Here is a 12,273-nt window from a genome sequence, read left to right as displayed (position 1 = left end):
CAGTCATACAGATATAAATAAGTATAAATTACTGAACTGAAAAAGAGCTGAAGAGGTTACCAGAACTCTAATCCCTTGCTTGGAAGCATGACCTTTCTGAAATGCAACTTCTCTCAATAAAAACTTGGAACAGCATTGAAAAGAGAAGATAGAAATGAAAAAAGGTGCTAGCACTACAATGTAAGGAAACTTGATTTTCCCAGACCCAATGGCCCCTGCACACCTTGGATGGATTAAGAGCAGCTGGTAAGATATGAGAGTCAGTGACCCCCCAGTACTGCCAGTGTGACCAAAACACCATCCTCCCGCAGGCCCCTCTTCATTTTGACAGAAGAAATGGACTCTTTCTGTTCAGTTTTTATTTCCTTGATCCAAAAATCTACAAAGTGACTCAAGTCAAGAGAAGAACTGATAAGATTAAAAGTAGCTCTGATAGAACCAGGTCAAGTAAATGATTTACTATCCCAGCGCCCAGAGGGAATTCCACAGAACAGAATCTAAGCATCTGCTATTCTCTCTACAGACAGGGTGAAGTTCAAAGTAGGTTCTTGAGGTGGCCTGGAGGTGACATCTGAAGAGTGGTACAGGAACTGGGGTACTTTGATGGTGAAGGAGGGTTGCAGAAACTCTGAACATCAATCCCATAAATGTTAACACTATTAAAAACATGTTACCGCCAGAGTGAAAATACAGTGGGTAGGGCGTTTGCCTTGCAGGAGACTGGGTTCCATCCCTGGCATCCCATATGGCCTCCGGAGCACCGCCAGGAGTAATTCTTAAGTGCAGAGCCAGGAGTAACTTCTGAGCATTTTCCAGGCATGACCTCTCCCCTACCCTCACCCCTATAAAAGGCTAAAAGCATGTTACATAGTTTGTTTCCCATTGTCTGAAATTTAAGGCATGGGACTCACATCCAAAGGTACAAAATAGTCCCCATTCTAATTTCAGAGAGCAACCAGTCATGGTTCTCTTTCATTTGCAAGCATTCTCTTTGGGGTTGTAACTCAAAGACTGATGATAAGTTGACTACTTGCCTCTCCTCCTAGACAGACAATGGATTACTGGATTAGAGATTTTGTCCTATTACTCTCCAGAGGCAATAAAAGTGCTGCTCTGTTTCTCAAACATTCAACCACTTATTCTGAATCTTGTGGGAAAGAAGACATGAGGGAGAGTCACACATCAGTGGACAGAAAATTGGAGAGTCATAGAGGTTGCGATCAAGAGTACAGACAGTAAGACAGCTGTCCTTGCTCGAGGCTCTGGAAAGGGAGATAAGAAATGGTATGGAAGTACTGACCCTTATTCCACGTGAAGTCCAGGAGGAGGGGCTAGATGACAGCAAGGACAACTGAGAACACTCTTCAGATAATACTCTCCCTCCTCCACTCTTAAGACTAATCTCATACTGGCAACGGATAGACTACTGAGTCTTTTCTTTTCTTTTTTTTTTTCTTTTTTGCTTTTTAGGTCACACTCGGCAATGCACGGGGTTTATTCCTGTCTCTGCACTCAGGAATCACTCCTGGCAGTAATTGGGGGACCATATGGAATACTGGGAATCGAACCTGAGTTGGCCCCGTGCAAGGCAAACACCCTACCCACTGTGCTATCACTCAAGCCCCTAGACTACCAAGTCTTAAATCTGGGTCCCCAAGAAGGAAGAATACATGTTCCCACCCCTGCATAGTCTCAACAGAGGCTGAACACAACCATGTCCTCCCCCACCCTGTTAACATAGCTATGTAAATATAGGTTTTTTGGCAGCCAGAGAAGGCCAAATATGATACAATAAAATAAGGTATCACCTGCTTGACAAGTATTAGTAGTAGTAACAGTGGTTCAACTCTCCAAGTCACTGATCCAGATAGATTAAAACAACAAATAAAAAAACTTGAAATCACTCTTAGTGTGTGGGGGCTCAATTCCAATAGCGAGGGAGACAAAAGCAAGAAGAAACACATGGGACGTATAAAATGAGAAAGCTTCTGCAGAACTAAAAATACTTGTGTGGATATTAAAAGATATTCTGCTGAATGTGAGAATATTCTGTATATGATACTTCTGACAAGGAATTAGTACTCTAAATTTATATTTTAAAAACATGTATAAAACTTAAACAACAAAAAATGCAACCCAATTTTTAAAAATGGTGGAAGATCTGAATAGATTTATGTCCAGAGAAGACATCTGTCACTGTCACTGTTATCCCGTTGCTCATCAATTTGTTCGAGCGGGCACCAATAACGTCTCTCATTGAGAGACTTGTTGTTACTGTTTTTGGAATATCCAATATGCATGGGTAAGCTTGCCAGGCTCTGCTGTGCGGGCTCCATACTCTCAGTAGCTTGCCGGGCTCTCCGAGAGGGGCGGAGGAATTGAACACGGGTTGGCCGCGTGAAAGGAGAAAGCCCAACCGCTGTGCTATCTCTCCAGCCCTTGATAAACTGACACATGAAAAGATGTTCATCTCTTATTGTTCTAGAAGTGCATCTATGAGAATGGTTATTATTCAAAAGACAAGAAGAAATAGGTGTTGGAGAGAATGTGGAGAGAGGAAAATCCTTATGCTCTATATTATTTGGATAGCCTTATGGAAAATAGTATGGAGATACTTTGGAAAATAAAACTTAAGTCTAAGTATGTGGTTAAAAGAGTAGAATATATGCTTTGTATGTGTGAGTTTTGATTTCCAGTCACCTATTGCTCCTTTGAGCAAAACCAGGCATGACTCTGATAGCCCCTGAGTACCATGGCATATGGATCCCACAATAATAACAACAAGTAAAATGTTTAAGTTCCATAATATTCCACTTGTCTTACTCTGGGTACTTAAAAAAATACTAAAAACACTAATTCAAAAAGATTTGATATGTTCACTCAAGTTTATTGTCACTTATGGTAAGAACTGAAAGCAACCTAAATGCTTAGTAATGTGAAATAAAGATATAGTTTGTATACAAATTGGAATATTACTGAACTTTAAAGAAAGACAAACTCCTGCAATTCGCAACACTATGAATAGAGTTAAAGTGTATTGTGCTTAGTGAGATAAATCACAGAGAGGGACAAACATGATTCATCCCTGTGATATATTGAGAAAATAAGCAGACGAACTAAGTAAAACAAATTGGACTATAAAACCAACTAGTGATTGCTAGAATGAATGGGGATAAAGAGAGTCTTAAATTGGGACAAAGAAGATGCACATGTTTATTTTCCATATTGTTTGCCTGATCCTTTATAATGTTATAATGAAACATGACTTCAATTTTATTTTAAGTTATATTAGTGAAAACTAAGTTTACATACCTAGCCTTATCTTTTCCAGTAGACCAGACCTGGATTCTGGTCTACTATATTTGATACCTACTAACCAATTTCATCTGAACTTCTAAAAAACATCTCAAATATAAAGTTCTGAAGATAAAAATCTTAATTTTACTCTCATCCCCTCTAAGTTGCTCAAGCAAACCAAAAGGGCCCATCTTGGATACTGCTGTTTGCCATACACTCATATCCTGTTCATCAGTAAGTTCTATTTGACTCAACCATAAAAATATATTCTGCATCCAACTGTGTCTCATTACTAAAATCATCTTGGCCCAAGTTACTTTAGTTACTCTTCTAGCATTCTTGAAGTCAGCCAACTGGTCTTTCAGTGCTTCTCCATCACCACCCCCGCAGAAAATGTTCTACCCAGCAACTAGTGTGATGCCTCAGAAATGTGTCATATTAGGCCTCTGGGGAGGAAAAATATCTTAAGTCTTCCAGTAAAACTTAAAATGAAATGCTAAGTCTTTGCCATGGTCTAAAAATGTCTACATCTGTCATTTGTCCACTTTTCCAGATTCTTCTCTGACACTCTTGACCCCACTCAAGTTATTCCCATTGTACAGGTCTTCCTCTTTTTCTCAAACACAAAGTCATTCTTATCTTAGTTTCTTCATACTTTCTGTTTCCTATGCCACAAAGTTTTATCAAAGCCACTCAATCTTGGGGCTGGAGCTATAGCACAGCAGGTGGGGCGTTTGCCTTGCATGTGGCCGACCCAGGTTCGATTCCCAGCATCCCATATGGTCCCCCTAGCACTGCCAGAAGTAATTCCTGAGTGCAGAGCTTGTAACCCTTGCAGTGCAGTGCAAAGTAACCCTTGTGCATTGCTGGGTGTGACCCCCCCCCAAAAAAGCAAAAAGACAAAAAAACAAAACCACTCAATTTGCATATTAACTTTTTGTTTGTTTGTTTCTTTGTTTTGGGGTCACATCCAGCAATGCTCAGGGGTTACTACTGGTTCTGTACTCAGGAATTACTCCTGGCAGTACTTGGGGGACCATATGGGATGCTGGGGATCGAACCAAGGTCGGCCACGTGAAAGGCAAACACCCTACCCGCTGTACTATCACTCCAGCCCCAAGCATATTAACTCTTTTACATATGTCACATAGATTTCCTGACAGTCCTGTTTAAAATAGATCAAATAATTCTCTTATAATACTTTCTGTCTTTCTTTGACTTGGTTTATATAGTTCTTACTACCTTTCCAGTCTTATCTGTCATAAACACACTTATAATTATCTGGATCCCACTGTTATTGGGAGTGCTTTATTATGTTTGTGACAGTATTCACGTTATCTTGAAGAGACTATGGCACACAATAGAAGTTCAAGAAACATTGTTGAATAAACTATTAATTACCAAGTGAGTGAATTAATAAGAATTACTGTCATATAATCACAAGTTGTTGGGATAACAGTGTTTAGGATACAAAAAGTGATGAGCGAATTCTCAAAAATTAGGAGTATCAGCATGATCTGGTTTACATTCCAGAAATGTAAATTCTGGAAACCTATATCAAATCTATTATACAAGAAATTTAAAGTGAAGAGAGCAATGGTTTAGCAAGTTCTTTCAGATATTCTGGTAAGCTTGAAAACTCATTTTAGGCAAAGGCCAAACCTAGCCTACTTCCTATATTTGTAGACATTTCCATTCATTGATATATTGAATGATATATTTATATTTATATAAATTGGACAAAAAACTACTTTTATCCTATAATAGAAATCTTGAGTAATTGCAACAGAGACTTTAATGCCCACAATACCTATAAAATTTACTACTTGGACATTTATTGAAAAAGTTTGGTGTCAGGCCAGAGCAATAGTACAGAGGAGAGGGCGTTTGCCTTGCACACGGCCTACCCGGGTTCAATCCCCACATCCCATGTGGTCCCCTGAGCACAACCAGGAGTACTTTCTGATTGAAGAGCCAGGAGTAACCCCTGAGCATCACTGGGTGTGACCCAAAAAGCAAAAAAAGAAAAAAGAGAAAAAAATTCATTTCCCTTACTTCAGATTAACACCTTTTACCATGGCTTATGCCAGAGTAAACACAAATATCTATTTTCTTCTGATCCAAATACCACTGAAATTAAATATGATTAAAGAATAATTCATAAACATAACTGCAAAATAGGAAAGAATATTGTGAAAAGACCAGAAATGTGAGTGATTTCCAGTATCCAGTACATCCAAAGCATTTGGGATAGACAAAAATCAGATGAATCAGATCAGCAGAGAAACAAGTAAAAGAAACTGCAACAAGATTCAAAAAAAAAAAAATTCAAGTAGAAGCTATTGCAAAAGAAAACAAAAATTCTTCAGAAAACTCTAGATAAGTTTTATGTTCTAATATAACCAAACCAAATCACTATTGAATGAGTCATTAAAGAATCAGCCAGATATGGCCAGTGACTTTTTCACTCAAAGATGTGAACAGTTGACTTGCTGACCTCATTTTTAAACAGAACAAAATAGGAAAAACGCTCCTTTTTTCAGTTCTGGGGACCAAGAGACAGAATCCTGTAAGATGCACATTGCGTCCATAGTGGACAGAACAAGAAGGACATCCTGACTATCCAGAAAGAACCGGGTTTCTAAAATGGAAGTTTTTATGGGGAGACTATCAGGCCAGACACTGGACATGAACAAGGCAACAATGGGAAAGTTTGCTTTTACTCCGAGGACAAGCTCAATGTAATAAGCTAAATTGTACCTCCAAACAGAAATGTTGAAGTTCTAACCCCAGTACCTCAGAATGTGACCTTATATAGAAATGATCATTGTGCATGAAGTTAAAATGAGATTCTAATGGAGTTTGTTAGGCCTGTTAGGCAAGTTATTGGTATTCTGATTTTTTTTAAGAAAACAAAGATAAGGGTCCCATTTGAAGAGACCCAAGATATCTGGTTAGAAGACTATGAATATAGAGGCATAAATTTAAAGGCTTTGTAGTCCACAAATGCCTGGAACGCATAGAAAGGATCCTGCCCTGTAAGTTTTCAGAGATCGAATGACCTGAGAATCCCTCCTTACCTCCAAAACAGAGGGAATAAATTTCTATTATTCAAAGCCATCTCCTGCATTTAGTAACACCCCTTAATGTGACTGAAAGGTCCCAAGAAAATATGATCATCCAAAACTATTGTGTGAATTTTACTCATTTATGGGGTTGTTGTGGGGTAAGTGTTGGGCCACCACAGCTGTGCTGTGGTTATTCCTGGTTCTGCACTCAGGAATCCTATGTGGGGCTCTGGGGGACCATATGAAGATCCAGGGATCTAACCCAGGTCAGGTATATGCAAGGCAAGTGCCTTACCTGCTGTATTATTGCTCCAGCCCCCTGTGTGTGAATTTTAACATAAGCTGATTGATTAAAAATAAAACAGAAAGTGAGCTTCATATAGCTTATTTTTCTGGTTATAAAAACAACTCCAAAGACCACAATATTTTTGTTCTGTTTCATTTGGGGGACACACCTGGCAATGCTCAGGAGTTACTCCTAGCTTTGTACTCAGGATTTACTCCTGGAAGTGCTCAAGCGACTCTATAGGATGCCAGGGATCAAAACCGTGTCAGCTATGTACACGGCAAGCACACTACCCTCTGTACTCTATCTCCAGCTCCAACATTTCTGATATCAAGCAAGCATTTTTTATTCATTCATTCATTTTTCAACTCCCACTCCACCCACCCAGCTTTATTGAAGTTCATAGTTGAGTTGGCCAGAAGCTTATCCAGGCAACTCAGAGCACAAAGGCAGGAAGGAATTTTGGCAGTCTTCCTTCCATTGATATAGGGCACACTCAAATGTACCCACATTCTCTTGAATGGCCACAGTTACATATGTCAGTTAACTCAGTGTGCACATCTTTGGGATGTGAGCAGAAACTCATACAGACTTGGTCAAGAGAATATGCAAACTCCCTACAGATAGTGTCATTAAGGAGAAGAGATCTTTCTCATTAACATTATAATGAAACATGTTGACAGAAATGTCTGTTGAAGGACCTGCTGTATTTTATAGGTCAGTCCTGAGAAACTTTTACACAACTTCTTTGGGGCGGGAGTGGGGGAGCATACATTCCACTGTTTTACACCTTTCCCGTCAAACTAAAGCTTGTATTAACAGAAAAGTAAACAAGGATTCTTATTTGGACAAGGAAATAGAGTATCATCAGTCTTAAGAACAAATAATCATTGCCAAATATTTGTGGAAAGTTAACATCATCAGGAGGATTTGTCTGATTTGTAGATCAGAAAAATGAAAACCTACAGAAAAATAAAGGACGCAATAGAATAAAAGTCTAAAATAAGTATAACAAAATATCTGGAGAGATTTGAGAAGATATTGCATTCATTAGCAAAAATATAAATTATTTTTTAAAAATAAAATGACTTGTTGGGACCAGAGCAATAGTATTACACGTAAGGAGACTATAGAACTCTACAGTACCAGGAGTAATTCCTGAGTTCAGAGTCAGGGGTAACCCCTGAAAATCGCCAGGCATGGTCCCAAATTAAAAATAAATAAATAAGTAAATAAAATTAATTGAGTTTGGGGCAATTTAAGCTATCATTGCAAAAAAAAAGTATTTATAACTTTAGGTTATACAGAAGTTATTATATCTTTACTAGGTTATAATAAAAGCATACATAAAGGAGAACAAAATTTCTTTGGATGTATAAGACACACACTGATATTTTTAAGTAGATATATCAGAAACGTTAAGTAGAAATAGTGCACGGGAGAAGAGGGGTCCAAATCAGAGATGAAGCTTAAACATAAGTGAGGAAGTCAGACTCTTATGGGCATAAGAACTAAGGTTAAAGAAATATAGTCAGTAGCACACATCCAAAAGAACAAAAGCAACCGCTGTTGGAGAGGATGTGGGGAGAAAGGGACCCTTCTTCACTGCTGGTGGGAATGCCTACTGGTTCAGCCCTTCTGGAAAACAATTTGGACGACTCTCAAAAAATTAGATATTGAATTCCCATTTGACCCAGCAATACCACTGCTGGGAATATATCCCAGAGAGGCAAAAAAGTACAATCGAAACAACATCTGCACATGTATGTTCATCGCAGCACTGTTTACAATAGCCAGAATCTGGAAAAAACCCGAATGCCCCAGAACGGATGACTGGTTGAAGAAACTTTGGTACATCTATACAATGGAATACTATGCAGCTGTTAGAAAAAAGGAGGTCAAGAATTTTGTAGTTAAGTGGATGGGCATGAAAAGTTTCATGCTGAGTGAAATGAGTCAGAAAGAGAGAGACAGACATAGAAAGATTGTACTCATCTATGGTATATAGAATAACAGAGTGGGAGACTAACATCCAAGAACTGTAGAAATAAGTACCAGGAGGTTGACTCCATGGCTTCGAGGCTGGCCTCACGTTCTGGGGAAAGGTCAACTCAGAGAAGCGATCACCAACTACATTGTAGTCGAAGGCCATGTGGGGGAAGGGAGTTGCGGGCTGAATGAGGGCTAGAGACTGAGCACAGCGGCCACTCAACACCTTTATTGCAAACCACAACAGCTAATTAGAGAGAGAAAACAGAAGGGAATGCCCTGCCACAGTGGCAGGGTGGGGTGGGGGGGAGATGGGATTGGGGAGGGTGGGAGGGATACTGGGTTTACGGGTGGTGGAAAATGGGCACTGGTGAAGGGATGGGTTCCCAAACTTTGTATGAGGGAAGTATAAGCACAAAAGTGTATAAATCTGTAACTGTACCCTCACGGTGATTCTCTAATTAAAAATAAATAAATTAAAAAAAAAAAAAGAAATATAGTCAGGGGCTGGAGAGATAGCACAGCGGGTAGGGCATTTGCCTTGCACGTGCCTGACCCAGGTTCGATTCCCAGCATCCCATATGGTCCCCTGAGCACCACCAGGGGTAATTCCTGAGTGCAGAGCCAAGAGTGACCCCTGTGTATAGCCAGGTGTGACCCAAATAGCAAAAAAAAAAAAAAGAAAGAAAGAAAGAAAGAAAGAAAGAAAGAAAGAAAGAAAGAAAGAAAGAAAGAAAGAAAGAAAGAAAGAAAGAAAGAAAGAAAGAAAGAAAGAAAGAAAGAAAGAAAAAGAAATATAATCAGGGAGTGATAGCACAGTGAGTAGGCCGTTTGCCTTGCACATGGCCAATCCAAGTTTGATTCCCAGCATCCAATATGGTCCCCTGAGCACGACCAGGAGTAATTCCTGAGTGCATGGGCCAGAGTAACCCCTGTGCATCGCCAAATGTGACCCAAAAACCAAAAAATAATAATAATGATAATAATAATAATTATTATTATTATAATCAAGTTCATCTCTTATACTTAAATTTCAAAAAGGAAAAATATTAATATTAATGAAGAAACAATTTTAGAATAGATGATGGTGATGGTTAACTTACAAAACATATTAAGTTGAAGAAGTATCCTGGAACAAAGTGCAAAAGAAAATTTCATTAAATGAAAAATGTTGAAAATTACTTAAGGGACATGGAAAAAAGATAATTTCAAGCATTTCTCATAGGCATTTCAGGAAGATGAAAGGAGAAGGGAAAAAAGGGCTGAAGAGATAGTACAACAGGTAGGGAGCTGGCCTTGTATTCAGTCAACCCATCTTCAATCCCCAGTGCTATGTGAGTCTCTGAACCTCTCCAGGAGGAAGCACAGAGCCAGGAGGAAACCCTGAGCATGACCTGGTACGGCCCAAAATCCAAAAACATAAATAAAAAACTAAAAATAAATAAATAGGAGAGAAAAAAAGAGTAGAATAAAACAGGCTGGAGCTAGAGAAAGATAAAAAGATTCCTAAGACTCTTTTAGGATCCACTGGACAGTACAGGATGGATCCAGACAATACGACCTTGGTAAAAAAAATTTTTTTTTTCTTTTTGTGTCACACCTGGCAATGCACAGGGGTTACTCCTGGCTCTGCTCTCAAGAATTACTCCTCACGGTGTTCAGGGGACCATATGGGATGCTGGGAATCGAACCAGGGTAGGCCGCGTGCAAGGTAAATGCCCTACCCACTGTGCTATCACTCCAGCCCCAATCTTGGTGAAATTTGAAGCCATCTAAGACAAGGCTTGGTGGGGATGGAATACAAAAACCTTCCATCAAGGAAATAAGTAGAGTACAGCAATCGTTACTTGATATGAACAGGTTCTTGGAAATTAAAAAGTTTTTAAAATTTTTTAAATTTAATTTTTAATTTAGTTTTTTTATTTAATTTAAAAAACTTTGATTTACAAAGTGATTGATAGTTGAGTTTTAGATATATAACTTTCTAGCACTGATCCCACCACCAGTGTCAACTTCCCTCTACCAGGGTTTCCAAGTTCCCTCCCACCCCTAATATTCCCAGTCTGCCACCTTGACAGGCACTTTTTAAAGGCAAACTGTCACTTTAAGAGAAAATGGAGTATAACAAAAGCAGTTCCTTGATTTATTGAATTGTCGTTTTGTAGTCAAGTGCTCTACCTCTAAGTTTTACCTGCCAGTTGTCATTTTGTTCAACTTCAGCAAGGATTGCTTTCTCTTTGTTTTAGTTTTGTTTTTGTTTTTAGGGGTGTGGAAGTGGGGGAAACTATACTTGGCAATGCTCAGCTGTGACTCCTGGCTCTGCCCTCAGGCGTCACTCCTGCAGGCTTCGGAATCGAACCTGGGTCAGCCTCATGCAAGGCAAGCACCCTATCTGCTGTCCTACTGGTTCCTAAAGATTGCTTTTCCTTTCCTGTAGTTTTCAGGAAACTACAAGTACAATGTAATGAACCTACAGTTAATTGAAGACCTGCTATATTTACTTTGTGAAAAAAAACTCAACCACCTAAGGTGATTGTGCACATTTCTAAAATTTGGCTCTGGGGGGAAAAAAGTTGGGGCGTAGATGGTATTTCTAGAAGCTTCTTCATTAATAATTGGCTTAACATACCAAATAATCACTTTCCTCATAAAGTTTCACATTCCAATAGGAACTGGCAATTCTAATTATGAACACTAATAAATAGGCTGCTGCTAAATGTCAAACCACCTTCATACCAACTTTTCACATAAAATCGGTTTACTACCCACCTCTTGTAAGAAACTGAGTTTTTAAGATCACATGAGAAACCATCATTAACAGCATTGTAAATCACAGAGCCTTGATCAATAAAAACACAGATAAATCAAACTACATTTAAAAATCTCTACATTTATATAATCAAAAATAATTTGTGTAAAATCTCATAAACAGGATAATTCCATATTATAAATCTCCCATGAAATTTCACTTACAAATGAAACTGGGCCTGTGGAAAGGAGACTTTTGTAGAGGTTCAGACATTTGAGATAACAGAATAAGATAGGAAACTCCTGACTTTGTAACAGTGTCCTGCTGAGGGCTTAGCATTGGTCATTCTAGACTCCCGTGTTGGGTCACCTTTATCAGATGTCTTGAAGGAAAGTTCAGGGACTCAAAACAGAGCAAATCTCCCCTGTCCTTTCTGAAATCCCCCAGAACTGGCTCAATCCTGTGCTCACGAGTTAGGAACAGTAATTCTGAGGTTGTTTCTGCTTTGTGGGGTTGAAGGATGCAACAGTGCTAGGAAAAGATCCATTTGAGAAATACAAGTCTTAGGAGTTGTGTAAATAAATAGTTTGTGACAAAATTCTTCTTTCTATTGACACAAAAGGCCACAGCTGTCTGATTCTTCCATTAGCCAACTCTGTGATTTCCTGACCCATCTCAGCTTTCAGATTCCTGGAATTTGTGTTTGTGGATAACATTTAATCAAGGACACTAGCAATATGTTCTCTTCAAAGCAACCCCAGAATAATCATTTAAAATCCTGTGAGCTTGTCAAAATTGTGAGATGCTTTCAGATTGAGTCAGGGGGATAACTATGCCTAAAGGCAACAGCAAGGAATGGAGAGAGAACTGGTTCTTAGTAGAAG

This window comes from Sorex araneus, chromosome 1, assembly GCF_027595985.1.
Source record: "Sorex araneus isolate mSorAra2 chromosome 1, mSorAra2.pri, whole genome shotgun sequence".
In the NCBI taxonomy this organism is placed as follows: domain Eukaryota; kingdom Metazoa; phylum Chordata; class Mammalia; order Eulipotyphla; family Soricidae; genus Sorex; species Sorex araneus.
Note: the sequence above shows the minus strand (reverse complement) of the source record.